Source organism: Squalius cephalus, assembly GCF_949319135.1.
Source record: "Squalius cephalus genome assembly, contig: scaffold_54, whole genome shotgun sequence".
Taxonomy (NCBI): domain Eukaryota; kingdom Metazoa; phylum Chordata; class Actinopteri; order Cypriniformes; family Leuciscidae; genus Squalius; species Squalius cephalus.
Window position 1 is genome coordinate 236,038 of NW_027645834.1, and position 17,772 is coordinate 253,809.

The following is a 17,772-nucleotide window of genomic DNA, read 5'->3' on the forward strand; positions in this document are numbered from 1 at the left end:
TATTCATTTTAAAGAAAGGCTTTGTGCTTTCTGTTTGAGGTCTCTGTGAGAGTTTTAAAGCAGTCTTTTAGTGCCGCTTTCAGAGCGCTCACATCCGTAACATTGTTTTTTCCTCATAAATGTGAACATGAAAAATAAAATAAAATGAATATGTTATGTTCTGTTCTGTGGAGAGCCAACCCTTCTTCAGCCGGTGGGTAGTATTACTTTGGTTTGCAGCGTAATTCACAGAATTACAAAAAAATATTTTGCCACCTAAAAGTTAAAGATTTTTTTGTTACGTCCACGGCATGTGTAGCCTATTTCCCTCATATTAAATATAAAACGCTTGATTACACATTGTATTACCTTGTTATGATAGTGACCCATACAATGTGCCAAGCATGTTTTCCTTACCTTGTCATTCAAGGCCAGGGCACTTTTTGTACAACCAACGTTGTGCTGAACTTGACAAAATTGATCTGTTACTGCAGCGGCGGCCAGCAGCTCGGGTTTTTTTTTTTTTTTTTTTTTTTTTCAAGGCAGTAGATTGAAGGTTCTGGAACTTTTGTGCGCTTCCACATCCCGCGCAACTACATATCTCCCAGGAACATTCATTATATATTGCTGCGTACATTTATCCATGTCAGAGTTCTGAGTAGTAGCCTACCTAGATGCGCATGGCATGCGCGAGCGGTGCGCAATCACAATGAGATTAAGCAGCTGAACAAGAGTACGGCCGTGTCCCGATTGTTTTCCTCTCAGCTCCGCCGAGACAAAATAGACATGCCATTTCAAAATCTTTCATTTATAATCAGAAATATGTTTTCAAAAGCATCACTTTCATCAAATTTTATGTGACATAATTTCCAGTAGGCAACTGACTGCAAACGAGCAGGCTTATGTGCCGGGGCTGAGCCCCGGAGAGCCCCAGCCCAATTTAACCACTGCAGGTAAGCAATTGATAAACACACAAAGTCATTCCATAAACACCTTTATTTTTCCTTTATTCAAAAAGTAATTACAAATGTTTACTTCCTTTTACAGTAACCACTAGCGCCCAGCCTGTGCCTGCGCTGTCCTCTTCTTTTGCTGGCCGCACTGAGCCTTGTTCAGAGACAGGTGAACATTCATAGATAATCATGCCTATAAATTATATATATATATACACTCACCTAAAGGATTATTAGGAACACCTGTTCAATTTCTCATTAATGCAATTATCTAATCAATCAATCACATGGCAGTTGCTTTAATGCATTTAGGGGTGTGGTCCTGGTCAAGACAATCTCCTGAACTCCAAACTGAATGTCAGAATGGGAAAGAAAGGTGATTTAAGCTATTTTGAGCATGGCATGGTTGTTGATGCCAGACGGGCCGGTCTGAGTATTTCACAATCTGCTCAGTTACTGGGATTTTCACGCACAACCATTTCTAGGGTTTACAAAGAATGGTGTGAAAAGGGAAAAACATCTTAGAGGTCAGAGGAGAATGGGCCGACTGATTCAAGCTGATAGAAGAACAACTTCTGAACGACTGAAATAACCACTCGTTACAACCGAGTAGACTTGTAGTCAATACCGCCTAAACCGAGACCAAGACACTACCAAGACCAGAGGGTATCGAGACCAAGACAAGACCAAGACCAAGACAGAACAAGTCAAGACCAAGACCAAGTCGAGACCAAGACCGAGACCAAATCGAGACCGGAGGGGAAAAAAAACAGACTAGTGTTGAAGCTAAGCAATAACTTGTATGAATTCAAGAACAGCAGCATACTAGGGTTCAGCCGCAGTTTACATATTAGACGGTATTACTTCAACTACACAGGCAGAACAATACAGAGACAGACCATGACATGTGTGTGAGACTGTGAGCTCGCTGTAAATGTTTTTGCAGACTGGGTGAGATCAACTATGTGTAGCAATTGCATGATGGCTGTTACTGCACTATTAGAGGATTGAGACTCCCTTAACTTTTGTGTACTGTTGAGGACTGACATGACTGGTACTGACTGGTTCATCTGACAAAACATCAAAGACCTCCAACACCATCTTGCTCCTCCAACAACTGTCTAAAGAATGAGAAATATGTAACCAATTGAAATTATACTTAATGTGTAGATAAAATCGTAACATCAAATTAAAGATGCACAATTATAAACTTGGATTAGGCCTAATGTTTAGTCAACACAACGGAGATATGCAGATGATATTTAAAAGACCATTTCTTTAGTCTAACACCATCTTAAATACAATACTGTAATCAAACACACACACACACACACACACACACAGACAGATATTAAAGACACAAATTCATCTAAACCAATGCAAAATACAAATACTAAATATTAATACATCAAAAACTGTTCATCAAATTGTACATTAATAAGAACTAGATTAAAAAGTTCGTCGAGACAAACTTTAAGTTGGCTTGAGAAAGTTTGTACTGGAAAGTTTGAAGTTTAAAGTAGTTAGAAGATTAAAGTAGTTTGAAGTTTAATTTAGTCTAAAGTTTAAATTAGTCTAAAGTTTAAATTAGTTTGAAGTTTAAATTAGTTTAAAGTTTAAATTAGTCTAAAGTTTAAATTAGTTTGAAGTAAATTAGTTTAAAGTTGAAAGTAGTTTAAAGTTTAAATTAGTTTGAAGTTTAAATTAAACTTTAAACTAATTAAAACTTTAAGCTAAAGTAGTTTAAAGTTAAAAAGTTGTTGGGGGTTTTCTAGTGGGTTGCTAAGGTGTTCTGGGTGGTTGCTAGGCGGTTGCTAGGGTGTTCTGGGTGGTTGCTATGGTGTTGCTAGGCGGTTGCTAAGGTATTTTGGCTGGTTGCTAGGGTATTCGGGGTGGTTGCTAGGGTATTCTAGGTGGTTGCTATGGTGTTGCTAGGGTGTTGCTAAGCGGTTGCTAGGGTATTTTGGGTGGTTGCTAGGGTGTTCGGGGTGGTTGCTATGGTGTTGCTAGGTGGTTGCTAAGGTATTTTGGGTGGTTGCTAGGGTGTTGCTAGGCGGTTGCTAGGGTGTTCTGGGTGGTTGCTATGGTGTTGGTAGGAGGTTGCTAGGGTGTTCTGGTTGGTTGCTAGGCGGTTGCTAGGGTGTTCTGGGTGGTTGCTAGGGTTTTGCTAAGCGGTTGCTAGGGTATTTTGGGTGGTTGCTAGGGTGTTGTTAGGTGGTTGCTAAGGTATTTTGGGTGGTTGCTAGGGTGTTGCTAGGCGGTTGCTAGGGTGTTCTGGGTGGTTGCTATGCTGTTGCTAGGTGGTTGCTAGGGTATTCTGGTTGGTTGCTAGGCGGTTGCTAGGGTGTTGCTAAGTGGTTGCTAGGGTATTTTGGGTGGTTGCTATGGTGTTGCTAGGCGGTTGCTAAGGTATTTTGGCTGGTTGCTAGGGTGTTCGGGGTGGTTGCTCTGGTGTTGCTAGGTGGTTGCTAGGGTGTTCTGGGTGGTTGCTATGGTGTTGCTAGGGTATTCTGGTTGGTTGCTAGGCGGTTGCTAGGGTGTTCTGGGTGGTTGCTATGCTGTTGCTAGGTGGTTGCTAGGGTATTCTGGGTGGTTGCTAGGGTGTTGCTAGGGTGTTTTGGGTGGTTGCTAGGGTGTTGCTAGGTGGTTGCTAAGGTACTTTGTGTGGTTGCTAGGGTGTTCTGGGTGGTTGCTAGGCGGTTGCTAGGGTGTTCTGGGTGGTTGCTAGGTTGTTGCTAGGGTGTTTTGGGTGGTTGCTATGGTGTTGCTAGGCGCTTGCTAGGGCATTCGGGGCGGTTGCTAAGGTATTTTGGGTGGTTGCTATGGTGTTACTAGGTGGTAGGTAGTTGTCACAGATGGTTACTATGGAGTTTTTATAGAGTTCTTAGAATGATTTAGCACTTAACTAATCGCTATTAGCATGTAGCTATTCACTGCTAGCATGTGTAGCATGTTGGAAGTGCTGTTTGCTTGCATGAGTCAAAAGAGCCTAACCTCATCTCTATACGATGTTCTGATACAGAGATATAGGTCTTGCAAAACGGTTGCTAGGGTACTCACGTTTGGTTGCTATGGAGTTGCTTGGGAGCTGGAAGCTTTAAACTTAAGAAGTTTAAAGTGGTTTGAAGTTTAAAGTAGTTTACGAGTTTTGAGTTTACAAGTTTACAAGTTTACAAGTTTAAATGAGTTTAGAGTTTAAGTTTAAATGAGTTTAGAGTGTGTGTGTGTGTGTGTCACACACACACACTCAGAGTTTATGAGTTTAGAGTTTATAAGTGTATAAATTGATGAGTTTATAAGTGTAAGAGTTTTTGAGTTTAGAGTTTATAAGTTTTAAATGAGTTTAGAGTTTATAAGTTTTAATGAGTTTAGAGTTTATAAGTTTAAATGAGTTTAAGAGTTCAGAGTTTATTAATTTATGAGTTTAAGAGTTCATAAGTCTATGAATTCATGAATTTATAAGTTAATTAGTTTATAAGTGTATGAGTTTAGAGTTTATTAGTTTAAATGAGTCTCAATGGCTCATATAGTATATAGAACGGCAGTTTGGTTTAGTCTTCAAGGTGTTTTGATTTGAATTTTCGTCGGTTTGAATTTTTTAGAACTCCCAATGAAAGTCAATGGGAATTTTTGAATGAGTTTTTTCGAGTTTTGATCGTCATTTTTAGGAAAACCGTAAGTCCGATCAGTCTGAAAAGATATAGCAACTCGAGTCAGATCAGTTTGAGTGTCCGAGCCGAATTTGGAGTATGTAGAGTTAAAGCTCTAGGAGGAGATCCAATTTAGTTTTTTTAGTCTCAGAAGAATAATAATAACTAGATTAAAAAGTTCGTCGAGACAAACTTTAAGTTGGCTTGAGAAAGCCGGACCAGAAAGTTTAAAGAAGTTTAAAATAGTTTGGAGTTTAAATTAGTTTAAAGTTTAAAGTAGTTTAAAGTTTAAATTAGTTTGAAGTTTAAAGTAGTTTAAAGTTTAAATTAGTTTAAAGTTTAAAGTAGTTTAAAGTTTAAATTAGTTTGAAGTTTAAAGTAGTTTAAAGTTTAAATTAGTTTGAAGTTTAAATTAGCTTAAAGTTTAAATTAGTTTGAAGTTTAAATTAGTTTAAAGTTTAAATTAGTTTGAAGTTTAAATTAGTTTGAAGTTTAAAGTAGTTTAAAGTTTAAATTAGGTAGTTTAAAGCTAAAAAGTTGTTGGGGGTTTTCTAGTGGGTTGCTAAGGTGTTCTCGGTGGTTGCTAGGCGGTTGCTAGGGTGTTCTGGGTGGTTGCTATTGTGTTGCTAGATGGTTGCTAAGGTATTTTGGGTGGTTGCTAGGTGGTTGCTAGGGTGTTCTGGGTGGTTGCTATGGTGTTGCTAGGCAGATGCTAAGGTATTTTGGGTGGTTGCTAGGCGGTTTCTAGGATGTTCTGGGTGGTTGCTAGGGTGTTGCTAAGCGGTTGCTAGGGTATTTTGGGTGGTTGCTAGGGTGTTGCTAGGCGGTTGCTAGGGTGTTCTGGGTGGTTGCTAGGGTGTTGCTAAGCGGTTGCTAGGGTATTTTGGGTGGTTGCTAGGCGGTTGCTAGGGTGTTCTGGGTGGTTGCTAAGGTATTTTGGGTGGTTGCTAGGCGGTTGCTAGGGTGTTCTGGGTGGTTGCTATGGTGTTGATAGGCGGTTGCTAAGGTATTTTTGGTGGTTGCTAGGATGTTGCTAGGCGGTTGCTAGGGTGTTCTGGGTGGTTGCTATGGTGTTGCTAGGCGGTTGCTAGGGTATTCTGGGTGGTTGCTAGGCGGTTGCTAGGGTGTTCTGGGTGGTTGCTATGGTGTTGCTAGGGTATTCTGGGTGGTTGCTAGGCGGTTGCTAGGCGGTTGCTAGGGTGTTCTGGGTGGTTGCTATGGTATTTTGGGTGGTTGCTAGGGTGTTCTGGGTGGTTGCTAGGGTGTTCTGGGTGGTTGCTAGGCGGTTGCTAGGGTGTTTTAGTGGTTGCTATGGTGTTGCTAGGCGGTTGCTAGGGTGTTCTGGGTGGTTGCTAGGGTGTTGCTAGGCGGTTGCTAGGGTATTCTGGGTGGTTGCTAGGCGGTTGCTAGGGTGTTCTGGGTGGTTGCTATGCTGTTGCTAGACGGTTGCTAGGGTATTCTGGGTGGTTGCTAAGTGGTTGCTAGGGTGTTTTGGGTGGTTGCTAGGCGGTTGTTAGGGTGTTCTGGGTGGTTGCTATGGTGTTGCTAGGCGGTTGCTAAGGTATTCTGGGTGGTTGCTAGGCAGTTGCTAGGGTGTTCTGAGTGGTTGCTATGCTGTTGCTAAGGTGTTCTGGGTGGTTGCTATGGTGTTTCTAGGCGGTTGCTAGGGTATTCTGGGTGGTTGCTAGGCGGTTGCTAGGGTGTTCTGGGTGGTTGCTATGGTGTTGCTAGGCGGTTGCTAGGGTGTTCTGGGTGGTTGCTATGATGTTGCTAGGCGGTTGCTAAGGTATTCTGGGCGGTTGCTAGGCAGTTGCTAGGGTGTTCTGGGAGGTTGCTATGGTGTTGCTAGGTGGTTGGTAGTTGTCACAGATGGTTACTATGGAGTTTTTATAGAGTCCTTAGCATGATCTTGGTATGATTTAGCACTTAACTAATTGATATTAGCATGTAGCTATTCACTGCTAGCATGTGTAGCATGTTGGAAGTGCTGTTTGCTAGCATGAGTCAAAAGAGCCAAACCTCATCTCTATACGATGTTCTGATACTGAGATATAGGTCTTGCAAAACGGTTGCTAGGGTACTCAAGTTTGGTTGCTATGGAGTTGCTTGGGAGCTTGAAGCTTTAAACTTAAGAAGTTTAAAGTGGTTTGAAGTTTAAAGTAGTTTACGAGTTTTGAGTTTACAAGTTTAAATGAGTTTAGAGTTTAAGTTTAAATGAGTTTAGTGTGTGTGTGTGTGTGTGTGTGTGTGTTCACACACACACACACACACACACACACACTCAGAGCTTATGAGTTTAGAGTTTATAAGTGTATAAATTGATGAGTTTATAAGTGTTAGAGTTTTTGAGTTTAGAGTTTATAAGTTTTAAATGAGTTTAGAGTTTATAAGTTTTAATGAGTTTAGAGTTTAGAGTTTAAATGAGTTTAAGAGTTCAGAGTTTATTAATTTATGAGTTAAAGAGTTAATAAGTCTATGAATTCATGAGTTTATAAGTTAATTAGTTTATAAGTGTATGAGTTTAGAGTTTATTAGTTTAAATTAGTCTCATTGGCTAATATAGTATATAGAATGGCAGTTTGGTTTAGTCTTCAAGGTGTTTAGATTTGAATTTTCGTCGGTTGGTGAGTTTGAATGTAAATTTGAATTTTTTAGAACTCCCTAATGTAAGTCAATGGGAGTTTTTCCGAGTTTTGATCGGCATTTTTAGGAAAACCGTAAGTCCGATCAGTCTGAAAAGATATAGCAACTAACTTCAGATCAGTTTGAGTGTCTGAGCCGAGTTTGGAGTATGTAGTGTTAAAGCTCTAGGACGAGTTTGAGTCAACAGTTTTTAACAGAAGAATAATAATAATAACTAGATTAAAAAGTTCGTCGAGACAAACTTTAAGTTGGCTTGAGAAAGCCGGACCAGAAAGTTTAAAGAAGTTTAAAATAGTTTGGAGTTTAAATTAGTTTAAAGTTTAAAGTAGTTTAAAGTTTAAATTAGTTTGAAGTTTAAAGTAGTTTAAAGTTTAAATTAGTTTAAAGTTTAAAGTAGTTTAAAGTTTAAATTAGTTTGAAGTTTAAAGTAGTTTAAAGTTTAAATTAGTTTGAAGTTTAAATTAGCTTAAAGTTTAAATTAGTTTGAAGTTTAAATTAGTTTAAAGTTTAAATTAGTTTGAAGTTTAAAGTAGTTTAAAGTTTAAATTAGGTAGTTTAAAGTTAAAAAGTTGTTGGGGGTTTTCTAGTGGGTTGCTAAGGTGTTCTCGGTGGTTGCTAGGCGGTTGCTAGGGTGTTCTGGGTGGTTGCTATTGTGTTGCTAGATGGTTGCTAAGGTATTTTGGGTGGTTGCTAGGTGGTTGCTAGGGTGTTCTGGGTGGTTGCTATGGTGTTGCTAGGCAGATGCTAAGGTATTTTGGGTGGTTGCTAGGCGGTTTCTAGGGTGTTCTGGGTGGTTGCTAGGGTGTTGCTAAGCGGTTGCTAGGGTATTTTGGGTGGTTGCTAGGGTGTTGCTAGGCGGTTGCTAGGGTGTTCTGGGTGGTTGCTAGGGTGTTGCTAAGCGGTTGCTAGGGTATTTTGGGTGGTTGCTAGGCGGTTGCTAGGGTGTTCTGGGTGGTTGCTAAGGTATTTTGGGTGGTTGCTAGGCGGTTGCTAGGGTGTTCTGGGTGGTTGCTATGGTGTTGATAGGCGGTTGCTAAGGTATTTTGGGTGGTTGCTAGGATGTTGCTAGGCGGTTGCTAGGGTGTTCTGGGTGGTTGCTATGGTGTTGCTAGGCGGTTGCTAGGGTATTCTGGGTGGTTGCTAGGCGGTTGCTAGGCGGTTGCTAGGGTGTTCTGGGTGGTTGCTAGGCGGTTGCTATGGTATTTTGGGTGGTTGCTAGGGTGTTCTGGGTGGTTGCTAGGCGGTTGCTAGGGTGTTTTAGTGGTTGCTATGGTGTTGCTAGGCGGTTGCTAGGGTGTTCTGGGTGGTTGCTAGGGTGTTGCTAGGCGGTTGCTAGGGTATTCTGGGTGGTTGCTAGGCGGTTGCTAGGGTGTTCTGGGTGGTTGCTATGCTGTTGCTAGACGGTTGCTAGGGTATTCTGGGTGGTTGCTAAGTGGTTGCTAGGGTGTTTTGGGTGGTTGCTAGGCGGTTGCTAGGGTGTTCTGGGTGGTTGCTATGGTGTTGCTAGGCGGTTGCTAAGGTATTCTGGGTGGTTGCTAGGCAGTTGCTATGGTATTTTGGGTGGTTGCTAGGGTGTTCTGGGTGGTTGCTAGGGTGTTCTGGGTGGTTGCTAGGCGGTTGCTAGGGTGTTTTAGTGGTTGCTATGGTGTTGCTAGGCGGTTGCTAGGGTGTTCTGGGTGGTTGCTAGGGTGTTGCTAGGCGGTTGCTAGGGTATTCTGGGTGGTTGCTAGGCGGTTGCTAGGGTGTTCTGGGTGGTTGCTATGCTGTTGCTAGACGGTTGCTAGGGTATTCTGGGTGGTTGCTAAGTGGTTGCTAGGGTGTTTTGGGTGGTTGCTAGGCGGTTGCTAGGGTGTTCTGGGTGGTTGCTATGGTGTTGCTAGGCAGTTGCTAAGGTATTCTGGGTGGTTGCTAGGCAGTTGCTAGGGTGTTCTGAGTGGTTGCTATGCTGTTGCTAAGGTATTCTGGGTGGTTGCTAGGCGGTTGCTAGGGTGTTCTGGGGGGTTGCTATGGTGTTTCTAGGCGGTTGCTAGGGTATTCTGGGTGGTTGCTAGGCGGTTGCTAGGGTGTTCTGGGTGGTTGCTATGGTGTTGCTAGGCGGTTGCTAGGGTGTTCTGGGTGGTTGCTATGATGTTGCTAGGCGGTTGCTAAGGTATTCTGGGCGGTTGCTAGGCAGTTGCTAGGGTGTTCTGGGCGGTTGCTATGGTGTTGCTAGGTGGTTGGTAGTTGTCACAGATGGTTACTATGGAGTTTTTATAGAGTCCTTAGCATGATCTTGGTATGATTTAGCACTTAACTAAATGATATTAGCATGTAGCTATTCACTGCTAGCATGTGTAGCATGTTGGAAGTGCTGTTTGCTAGCATGAGTCAAAAGAGCCAAACCTCATCTCTATACGATGTTCTGATACTGAGATATAGGTCTTGCAAAACGGTTGCTAGGGTACTCAAGTTTGGTTGCTATGGAGTTGCTTGGGAGCTTGAAGCTTTAAACTTAAGAAGTTTAAAGTGGTTTGAAGTTTAAAGTAGTTTACGAGTTTTGAGTTTACAAGTTTAAATGAGTTTAGAGTTTAAGTTTAAATGAGTTTAGTGTGTGTGTGTGTGTGTGTGTTCACACACACACACACACACACACACACACTCAGAGCTTATGAGTTTAGAGTTTATAAGTGTATAAATTGATGAGTTTATAAGTGTTAGAGTTTTTGAGTTTAGAGTTTATAAGTTTTAAATGAGTTTAGAGTTTATAAGTTTTAATGAGTTTAGAGTTTATAAGTTTAAATGAGTTTAAGAGTTTAAGAGTTCAGAGTTTATTAATTTATGAGTTAAAGAGTTAATAAGTCTATGAATTCATGAGTTTATAAGTTAATTAGTTTATAAGTGTATGAGTTTAGAGTTTATTAGTTTAAATTAGTCTCATTGGCTAATATAGTATATAGAACGGCAGTTTGGTTTAGTCTTCAAGGTGTTTAGATTTGAATTTTCGTCGGTTGGTGAGTTTGAATGTAAATTTGAATTTTTTAGAACTCCCCAATGTAAGTCAATGGGAGTTTTTCCGAGTTTTGATCGGCATTTTTAGGAAAACCGTAAGTCCGATCAGTCTAAAAAGATATAGCAACTAACTTCAGATCAGTTTGAGTGTCTGAGCCGAGTTTGGAGTATGTAGTGTTAAAGCTCTAGGACGAGTTTGAGTCAACAGTTTTTAACAGAAGAATAATAATAATAACTAGATTAAAAAGTTCGTCGAGACAAACTTTAAGTTGGCTTGAGAAAGCCGGACCAGAAAGTTTAAAGAAGTTTAAAATAGTTTGGAGTTTAAATTAGTTTAAAGTTTAAAGTAGTTTAAAGTTTAAATTAGTTTGAAGTTTAAAGTAGTTTAAAGTTTAAATTAGTTTAAAGTTTAAAGTAGTTTAAAGTTTAAATTAGTTTGAAGTTTAAAGTAGTTTAAAGTTTAAATTAGTTTGAAGTTTAAATTAGCTTAAAGTTTAAATTAGTTTGAAGTTTAAATTAGTTTAAAGTTTAAATTAGTTTGAAGTTTAAAGTAGTTTAAAGTTTAAATTAGGTAGTTTAAAGTTAAAAAGTTGTTGGGGGTTTTCTAGTGGGTTGCTAAGGTGTTCTCGGTGGTTGCTAGGCGGTTGCTAGGGTGTTCTGGGTGGTTGCTATTGTGTTGCTAGATGGTTGCTAAGGTATTTTGGGTGGTTGCTAGGTGGTTGCTAGGGTGTTCTGGGTGGTTGCTATGGTGTTGCTAGGCAGATGCTAAGGTATTTTGGGTGGTTGCTAGGCGGTTTCTAGGGTGTTCTGGGTGGTTGCTAGGGTGTTGCTAAGCGGTTGCTAGGGTATTTTGGGTGGTTGCTAGGGTGTTGCTAGGCGGTTGCTAGGGTGTTCTGGGTGGTTGCTAGGGTGTTGCTAAGCGGTTGCTAGGGTATTTTGGGTGGTTGCTAGGCGGTTGCTAGGGTGTTCTGGGTGGTTGCTAAGGTATTTTGGGTGGTTGCTAGGCGGTTGCTAGGGTGTTCTGGGTGGTTGCTATGGTGTTGATAGGCGGTTGCTAAGGTATTTTGGGTGGTTGCTAGGATGTTGCTAGGCGGTTGCTAGGGTGTTCTGGGTGGTTGCTATGGTGTTGCTAGGCGGTTGCTAGGGTATTCTGGGTGGTTGCTAGGCGGTTGCTAGGCGGTTGCTAGGGTGTTCTGGGTGGTTGCTAGGCGGTTGCTATGGTATTTTGGGTGGTTGCTAGGGTGTTCTGGGTGGTTGCTAGGCGGTTGCTAGGGTGTTTTAGTGGTTGCTATGGTGTTGCTAGGCGGTTGCTAGGGTGTTCTGGGTGGTTGCTAGGGTGTTGCTAGGCGGTTGCTAGGGTATTCTGGGTGGTTGCTAGGCGGTTGCTAGGGTGTTCTGGGTGGTTGCTATGCTGTTGCTAGACGGTTGCTAGGGTATTCTGGGTGGTTGCTAAGTGGTTGCTAGGGTGTTTTGGGTGGTTGCTAGGCGGTTGCTAGGGTGTTCTGGGTGGTTGCTATGGTGTTGCTAGGCGGTTGCTAAGGTATTCTGGGTGGTTGCTAGGCAGTTGCTAGGGTGTTCTGAGTGGTTGCTATGCTGTTGCTAAGGTATTCTGGGTGGTTGCTAGGCGGTTGCTAGGGTGTTCTGGGGGTTGCTATGGTGTTTCTAGGTGGTTGCTAGGGTGTTCTGGGTGGTTGCTATGGTGTTGCTAGGCGGTTGCTAGGGTGTTCTGGGTGGTTGCTATGATGTTGCTAGGCGGTTGCTAAGGTATTCTGGGCGGTTGCTAGGCAGTTGCTAGGGTGTTCTGGGCGGTTGCTATGGTGTTGCTAGGTGGTTGGTAGTTGTCACAGATGGTTACTATGGAGTTTTTATAGAGTCCTTAGCATGATCTTGGTATGATTTAGCACTTAACTAAATGATATTAGCATGTAGCTATTCACTGCTAGCATGTGTAGCATGTTGGAAGTGCTGTTTGCTAGCATGAGTCAAAAGAGCCAAACCTCATCTCTATACGATGTTCTGATACTGAGATATAGGTCTTGCAAAACGGTTGCTAGGGTACTCAAGTTTGGTTGCTATGGAGTTGCTTGGGAGCTTGAAGCTTTAAACTTAAGAAGTTTAAAGTGGTTTGAAGTTTAAAGTAGTTTACGAGTTTTGAGTTTACAAGTTTAAATGAGTTTAGAGTTTAAGTTTAAATGAGTTTAGTGTGTGTGTGTGTGTGTGTGTGTGTGTGTGTGTGTGTGTGTGTGTGTGTGTGTGTTCACACACACACACACACACACACACACTCAGAGCTTATGAGTTTAGAGTTTATAAGTGTATAAATTGATGAGTTTATAAGTGTTAGAGTTTTTGAGTTTAGAGTTTATAAGTTTTAAATGAGTTTAGAGTTTATAAGTTTTAATGAGTTTAGAGTTTATAAGTTTAAATGAGTTTAAGAGTTTAAGAGTTCAGAGTTTATTAATTTATGAGTTAAAGAGTTAATAAGTCTATGAATTCATGAGTTTATAAGTTAATTAGTTTATAAGTGTATGAGTTTAGAGTTTATTAGTTTAAATTAGTCTCAATGGCTCATATAGTATATAGAACGGCAGTTTGGTTTAGTCTTCAAGGTGTTTAGATTTGAATTTTCGTCGGTTGGTGAGTTTGAATGTAAATTTGAATTTTTTAGAACTCCCCAATGTAAGTCAATGGGAGTTTTTCCGAGTTTTGATCGGCATTTTTAGGAAAACCGTAAGTCCGATCAGTCTAAAAAGATATAGCAACTAACTTCAGATCAGTTTGAGTGTCTGAGCCGAGTTTGGAGTATGTAGTGTTAAAGCTCTAGGACGAGTTTGAGTCAACAGTTTTTAACAGAAGAATAATAATAAGTTTAAGTACAATATCAGTAAGTTGGCTCTCTCAAGCCAACTTAATAAGTTTAAGTACAATATCAGTAAGTTGGCTCTCTCAAGCCAACTTAATAATAATAAGTTTAAATAGGATTTCAGTAAGTTGGCTCTCTCAAGCCAACTTAACTAGATTAAAAAGTTCGTCGAGACAAACTTTAAGTTGGCTTGAGAAAGCCGGACCAGAAAGTTTAAAGAAGTTTAAAATAGTTTGGAGTTTAAATTAGTTTAAAGTTTAAAGTAGTTTAAAGTTTAAATTAGTTTGAAGTTTAAAGTAGTTTAAAGTTTAAATTAGTTTAAAGTTGGGGGTTTTCTAGTGGGTTGCTAAGGTGTTCTCGGTGGTTGCTAGGCGGTTGCTAGGGTGTTCTGGGTGGTTGCTATTGTGTTGCTAGATGGTTGCTAAGGTATTTTGGGTGGTTGCTAGGTGGTTGCTAGGGTGTTCTGGGTGGTTGCTATGGTGTTGCTAGGCAGATGCTAAGGTATTTTGGGTGGTTGCTAGGCGGTTTCTAGGGTGTTCTGGGTGGTTGCTAGGGTGTTGCTAAGCGGTTGCTAGGGTATTTTGGGTGGTTGCTAGGGTGTTGCTAGGCGGTTGCTAGGGTGTTCTGGGTGGTTGCTAGGGTGTTGCTAAGCGGTTGCTAGGGTATTTTGGGTGGTTGCTAGGCGGTTGCTAGGGTGTTCTGGGTGGTTGCTAAGGTATTTTGGGTGGTTGCTAGGCGGTTGCTAGGGTGTTCTGGGTGGTTGCTATGGTGTTGATAGGCGGTTGCTAAGGTATTTTGGGTGGTTGCTAGGATGTTGCTAGGCGGTTGCTAGGGTGTTCTGGGTGGTTGCTATGGTGTTGCTAGGCGGTTGCTAGGGTATTCTGGGTGGTTGCTAGGCGGTTGCTAGGCGGTTGCTATGGTATTTTGGGTGGTTGCTAGGGTGTTCTGGGTGGTTGCTAGGGTGTTCTGGGTGGTTGCTAGGCGGTTGCTAGGGTGTTTTAGTGGTTGCTATGGTGTTGCTAGGCGGTTGCTAGGGTGTTCTGGGTGGTTGCTAGGGTGTTGCTAGGGTATTCTGGGTGGTTGCTAGGCGGTTGCTAGGGTGTTCTGGGTGGTTGCTATGCTGTTGCTAGACGGTTGCTAGGGTATTCTGGGTGGTTGCTAAGTGGTTGCTAGGGTGTTTTGGGTGGTTGCTAGGCGGTTGCTAGGGTGTTCTGGGTGGTTGCTATGGTGTTGCTAGGCGGTTGCTAAGGTATTCTGGGTGGTTGCTAGGCAGTTGCTAGGGTGTTCTGAGTGGTTGCTATGCTGTTGCTAAGGTATTCTGGGTGGTTGCTAGGCGGTTGCTAGGGTGTTCTGGGGGGTTGCTATGGTGTTTCTAGGCGGTTGCTAGGGTATTCTGGGTGGTTGCTAGGCGGTTGCTAGGGTGTTCTGGGTGGTTGCTATGGTGTTGCTAGGCGGTTGCTAGGGTGTTCTGGGTGGTTGCTATGATGTTGCTAGGCGGTTGCTAAGGTATTCTGGGCGGTTGCTAGGCAGTTGATAGGGTGTTCTGGGCGGTTGCTATGGTGTTGCTAGGTGGTTGGTAGTTGTCACAGATGGTTACTATGGAGTTTTTATAGAGTCCTTAGCATGATCTTGGTATGATTTAGCACTTAACTAAATGATATTAGCATGTAGCTATTCACTGCTAGCATGTGTAGCATGTTGGAAGTGCTGTTTGCTAGCATGAGTCAAAAGAGCCAAACCTCATCTCTATACGATGTTCTGATACTGAGATATAGGTCTTGCAAAACGGTTGCTAGGGTACTCAAGTTTGGTTGATATGGAGTTGCTTGGGAGCTTGAAGCTTTAAACTTAAGAAGTTTAAAGTGGTTTGAAGTTTAAAGTAGTTTACGAGTTTTGAGTTTACAAGTTTAAATGAGTTTAGAGTTTAAGTTTAAATGAGTTTAGTGTGTGTGTGTGTGTGTGTGTGTGTGTGTGTGTGTGTTCACACACACACACACACACACACACACACACACACACACACACTCAGAGCTTATGAGTTTAGAGTTTATAAGTGTATAAATTGATGAGTTTATAAGTGTTAGAGTTTTTGAGTTTAGAGTTTATAAGTTTTAAATGAGTTTAGAGTTTATAAGTTTTAATGAGTTTAGAGTTTATAAGTTTAAATGAGTTTAAGAGTTCAGAGTTTATTAATTTATGAGTTAAAGAGTTAATAAGTCTATGAATTCATGAGTTTATAAGTTAATTAGTTTATAAGTGTATGAGTTTAGAGTTTATTAGTTTAAATAGGCGGTATGCACTGGCGAGCATGACGTATTTCCGGTTTAATGTCAGGATGGTTGTAAACATCCGGTTATTGTCGAGTGAAGTGCTACCTATGCTACCATTGAATGCTTGTCGTCAAAAAACCCAAAACTGTTAATTTTCGTCGTTGTTGTGTTGTTTATGTTAATGTTTTTACTTGTACTTCGTCTTTACTGATAACGCGATGACATGTAAACGTACGAAATTGTCCTTTCAAAGGCGGGAAGACAGCTCTTCTAGCCACCACTGCTGTGTTCCGCTATGCACAGTGTCTGCAACATGCAATTCTTCTGTTAGTTTTTTTACTTTTCCCAAAGACATCGAATTACATAAACGGTGGGTGATTAACATCCGACGAGACAGGTTTCTTACAACAAACACACGAGTCTGCAGCCGACACTTTCAAAGTGAAGACGTGATAGAGCCTCCGACTCCAGCTGGGCGCAGACGTCTAAAGAAGGGAGCTGTTCCAGTGCTTTTTCAGTGGAACAATTTCAGTCTGCCAGCCCCACGGCCCGGAGTTTGGGAAAGGACCGAGCGTCCCAATACAGAAACCACGCACGATCCATCTGTGGAATTGGACCATCCTCCTCCTGACCATGACTACTGCGACAGTAGTGAACCTGCTGCGCTGGATATGTCTCTTAACCACATGGAAGAACTTCATGAAGAGATAGCAAGACTCCGAAACCTAATAGAGGAGATATCTATCAGCAACAAATTCTGCTTGGAGCGGTTTTCTGGATCAGATGATGACATAAGGTTCTTCACAAGGTAAATTAAAATGTCCTGTGTTTACACCTGTGTTTAATAGACGTTTTAGAGCTTTCAACATTTATTAGTATTATTAAGCCTATCTGTTTAAATGTTGCATGCGTGATGTGTGTGTTGTTGTAAGCTACTGGAAACCTTGAATTTCCCTCGTGATGAGAAAAGTATCTATTTAAAACTATCTAGATCTATCTACTAGTGCATTGTATTTTAAAATACTGAGAAGAGCAGTAAGCAAAAGGACTGATGTGTGTGGTCCAGTTTTTGACCTTAGTGCCTAAATGTACCAGGATGTTTACAGTAACTGTCAATACGGATGCTAACATGCTTGCAATTTAATGTAATGTAATGAAATGTAACACCTATGTCCCACAGGTTTGCAAGTCACGCCCACCTGATGGCCTTTTGGAAGCAGATAGAACCAGCCACCTGCAAGATGGTACGGGTGACAAGAGCACGAAGTGTAGTGAAGAATGATGAGGTCCCTCACACCGGCAGTGCAACGGTGAATATATTTTACAGTTGTTCTTAGAAAGCAAGATATATTGCATAATCTTATCAAATCCTTACATCTAATTCTTTCTCTTTTCAGATTCTTCAACCCATTGATGAATTTTTTCTCTTTATGAATTACTTGTCATTGGGTCTGATGCAGAAGGATCTGGCCCACAGATTCAAAATCCACCAGTCGACTGTAAGCCGCATCATAAATACATGGGCTAACTTCCTGTATACTGTACTTGGGGCTGTGGGTATTTGGCTGGATGAGGAGACTGTAAAATCTCACATGCCAGAGGTTTTTCAGGGTTACTCTGATACACAAATTATTTTGGATTGTACCGAAATAAGTTGCCAAACACCAAGTTCTCTTCTCCTCCAGAGTGAGGTGTTCTCCAACTATAAATCACACTGTACATTTAAAGGATTAATTGGGATGGCCCCTCACGGCGCAGTAACCTTTGTGTCGTCTCTCTATGAGGGTGCCATCAGCGATAAAGAGATTCTGAAGCAGTCTGGCATTGTGCCTCTCTTAAACCCATCTATGGCCATAATGGTTGACAAAGGTTTCCTCGTAGAAGACTGTGTGCCCTGCAAAGTCCACATACCTACCTTTCTGTGTAAGAGAGCACAACTCTCTGAGCCAGAGGTCAGGAAGACACAATCTATTGCCAGACTGAGAGTCCATGTTGAGCGGCTCATTCGCAGGGTTAAGGAACATAAACTATTCGGCACAGAAATCCCTCTTTCATTGACGGGCAGCATTAATCAACTTTACACAGTCGCATGTCTTTTGGTCAACTATCAAAATGGGCCCTTGGTTAAAGCCTGGGCAACCAATGGCTAGTGTTGGCAGCACAACGTTAAAGGAGAAGTTCACTTTTAAAATGAAAATTCTGTCATCATATACTCACCCTCATGTTGTTTCAAAGCTGTATGAATTTCTTTCTTCTGCTGAACAGAAAGGAAGATATTTAGAAGAATATCAGTTACCAGACAGTTTTTGGGTCCCAATGACTTCCATAGTATATTTTTTTCCTACTATGGAAGTCATTGGGACCCAAAAACTGTCTGGTTACTGATATTCTTCTAAATATCTTCCTTTCTGTTCAGCAGAAGAAAG

At 41.4% G+C, this 17,772-nt stretch overlaps 1 protein-coding gene across 1 annotated transcript in view; it reads right to left on the reverse strand.

The window, feature by feature from the left end:
* Positions 1-1,892: 1,892 nt before the first annotated feature.
* LOC307154147 (uncharacterized protein) overlaps positions 1,893-17,772 on the reverse strand; it is a 326,478-nt gene continuing 310,598 nt past the window's right edge. Inside the window, exon 2 of the mRNA XM_079898915.1 lies at positions 1,893-2,053. The gene's annotated coding sequence lies outside the window, so the exon portion shown is untranslated. The remainder of the gene's footprint in view (positions 2,054-17,772) is intronic.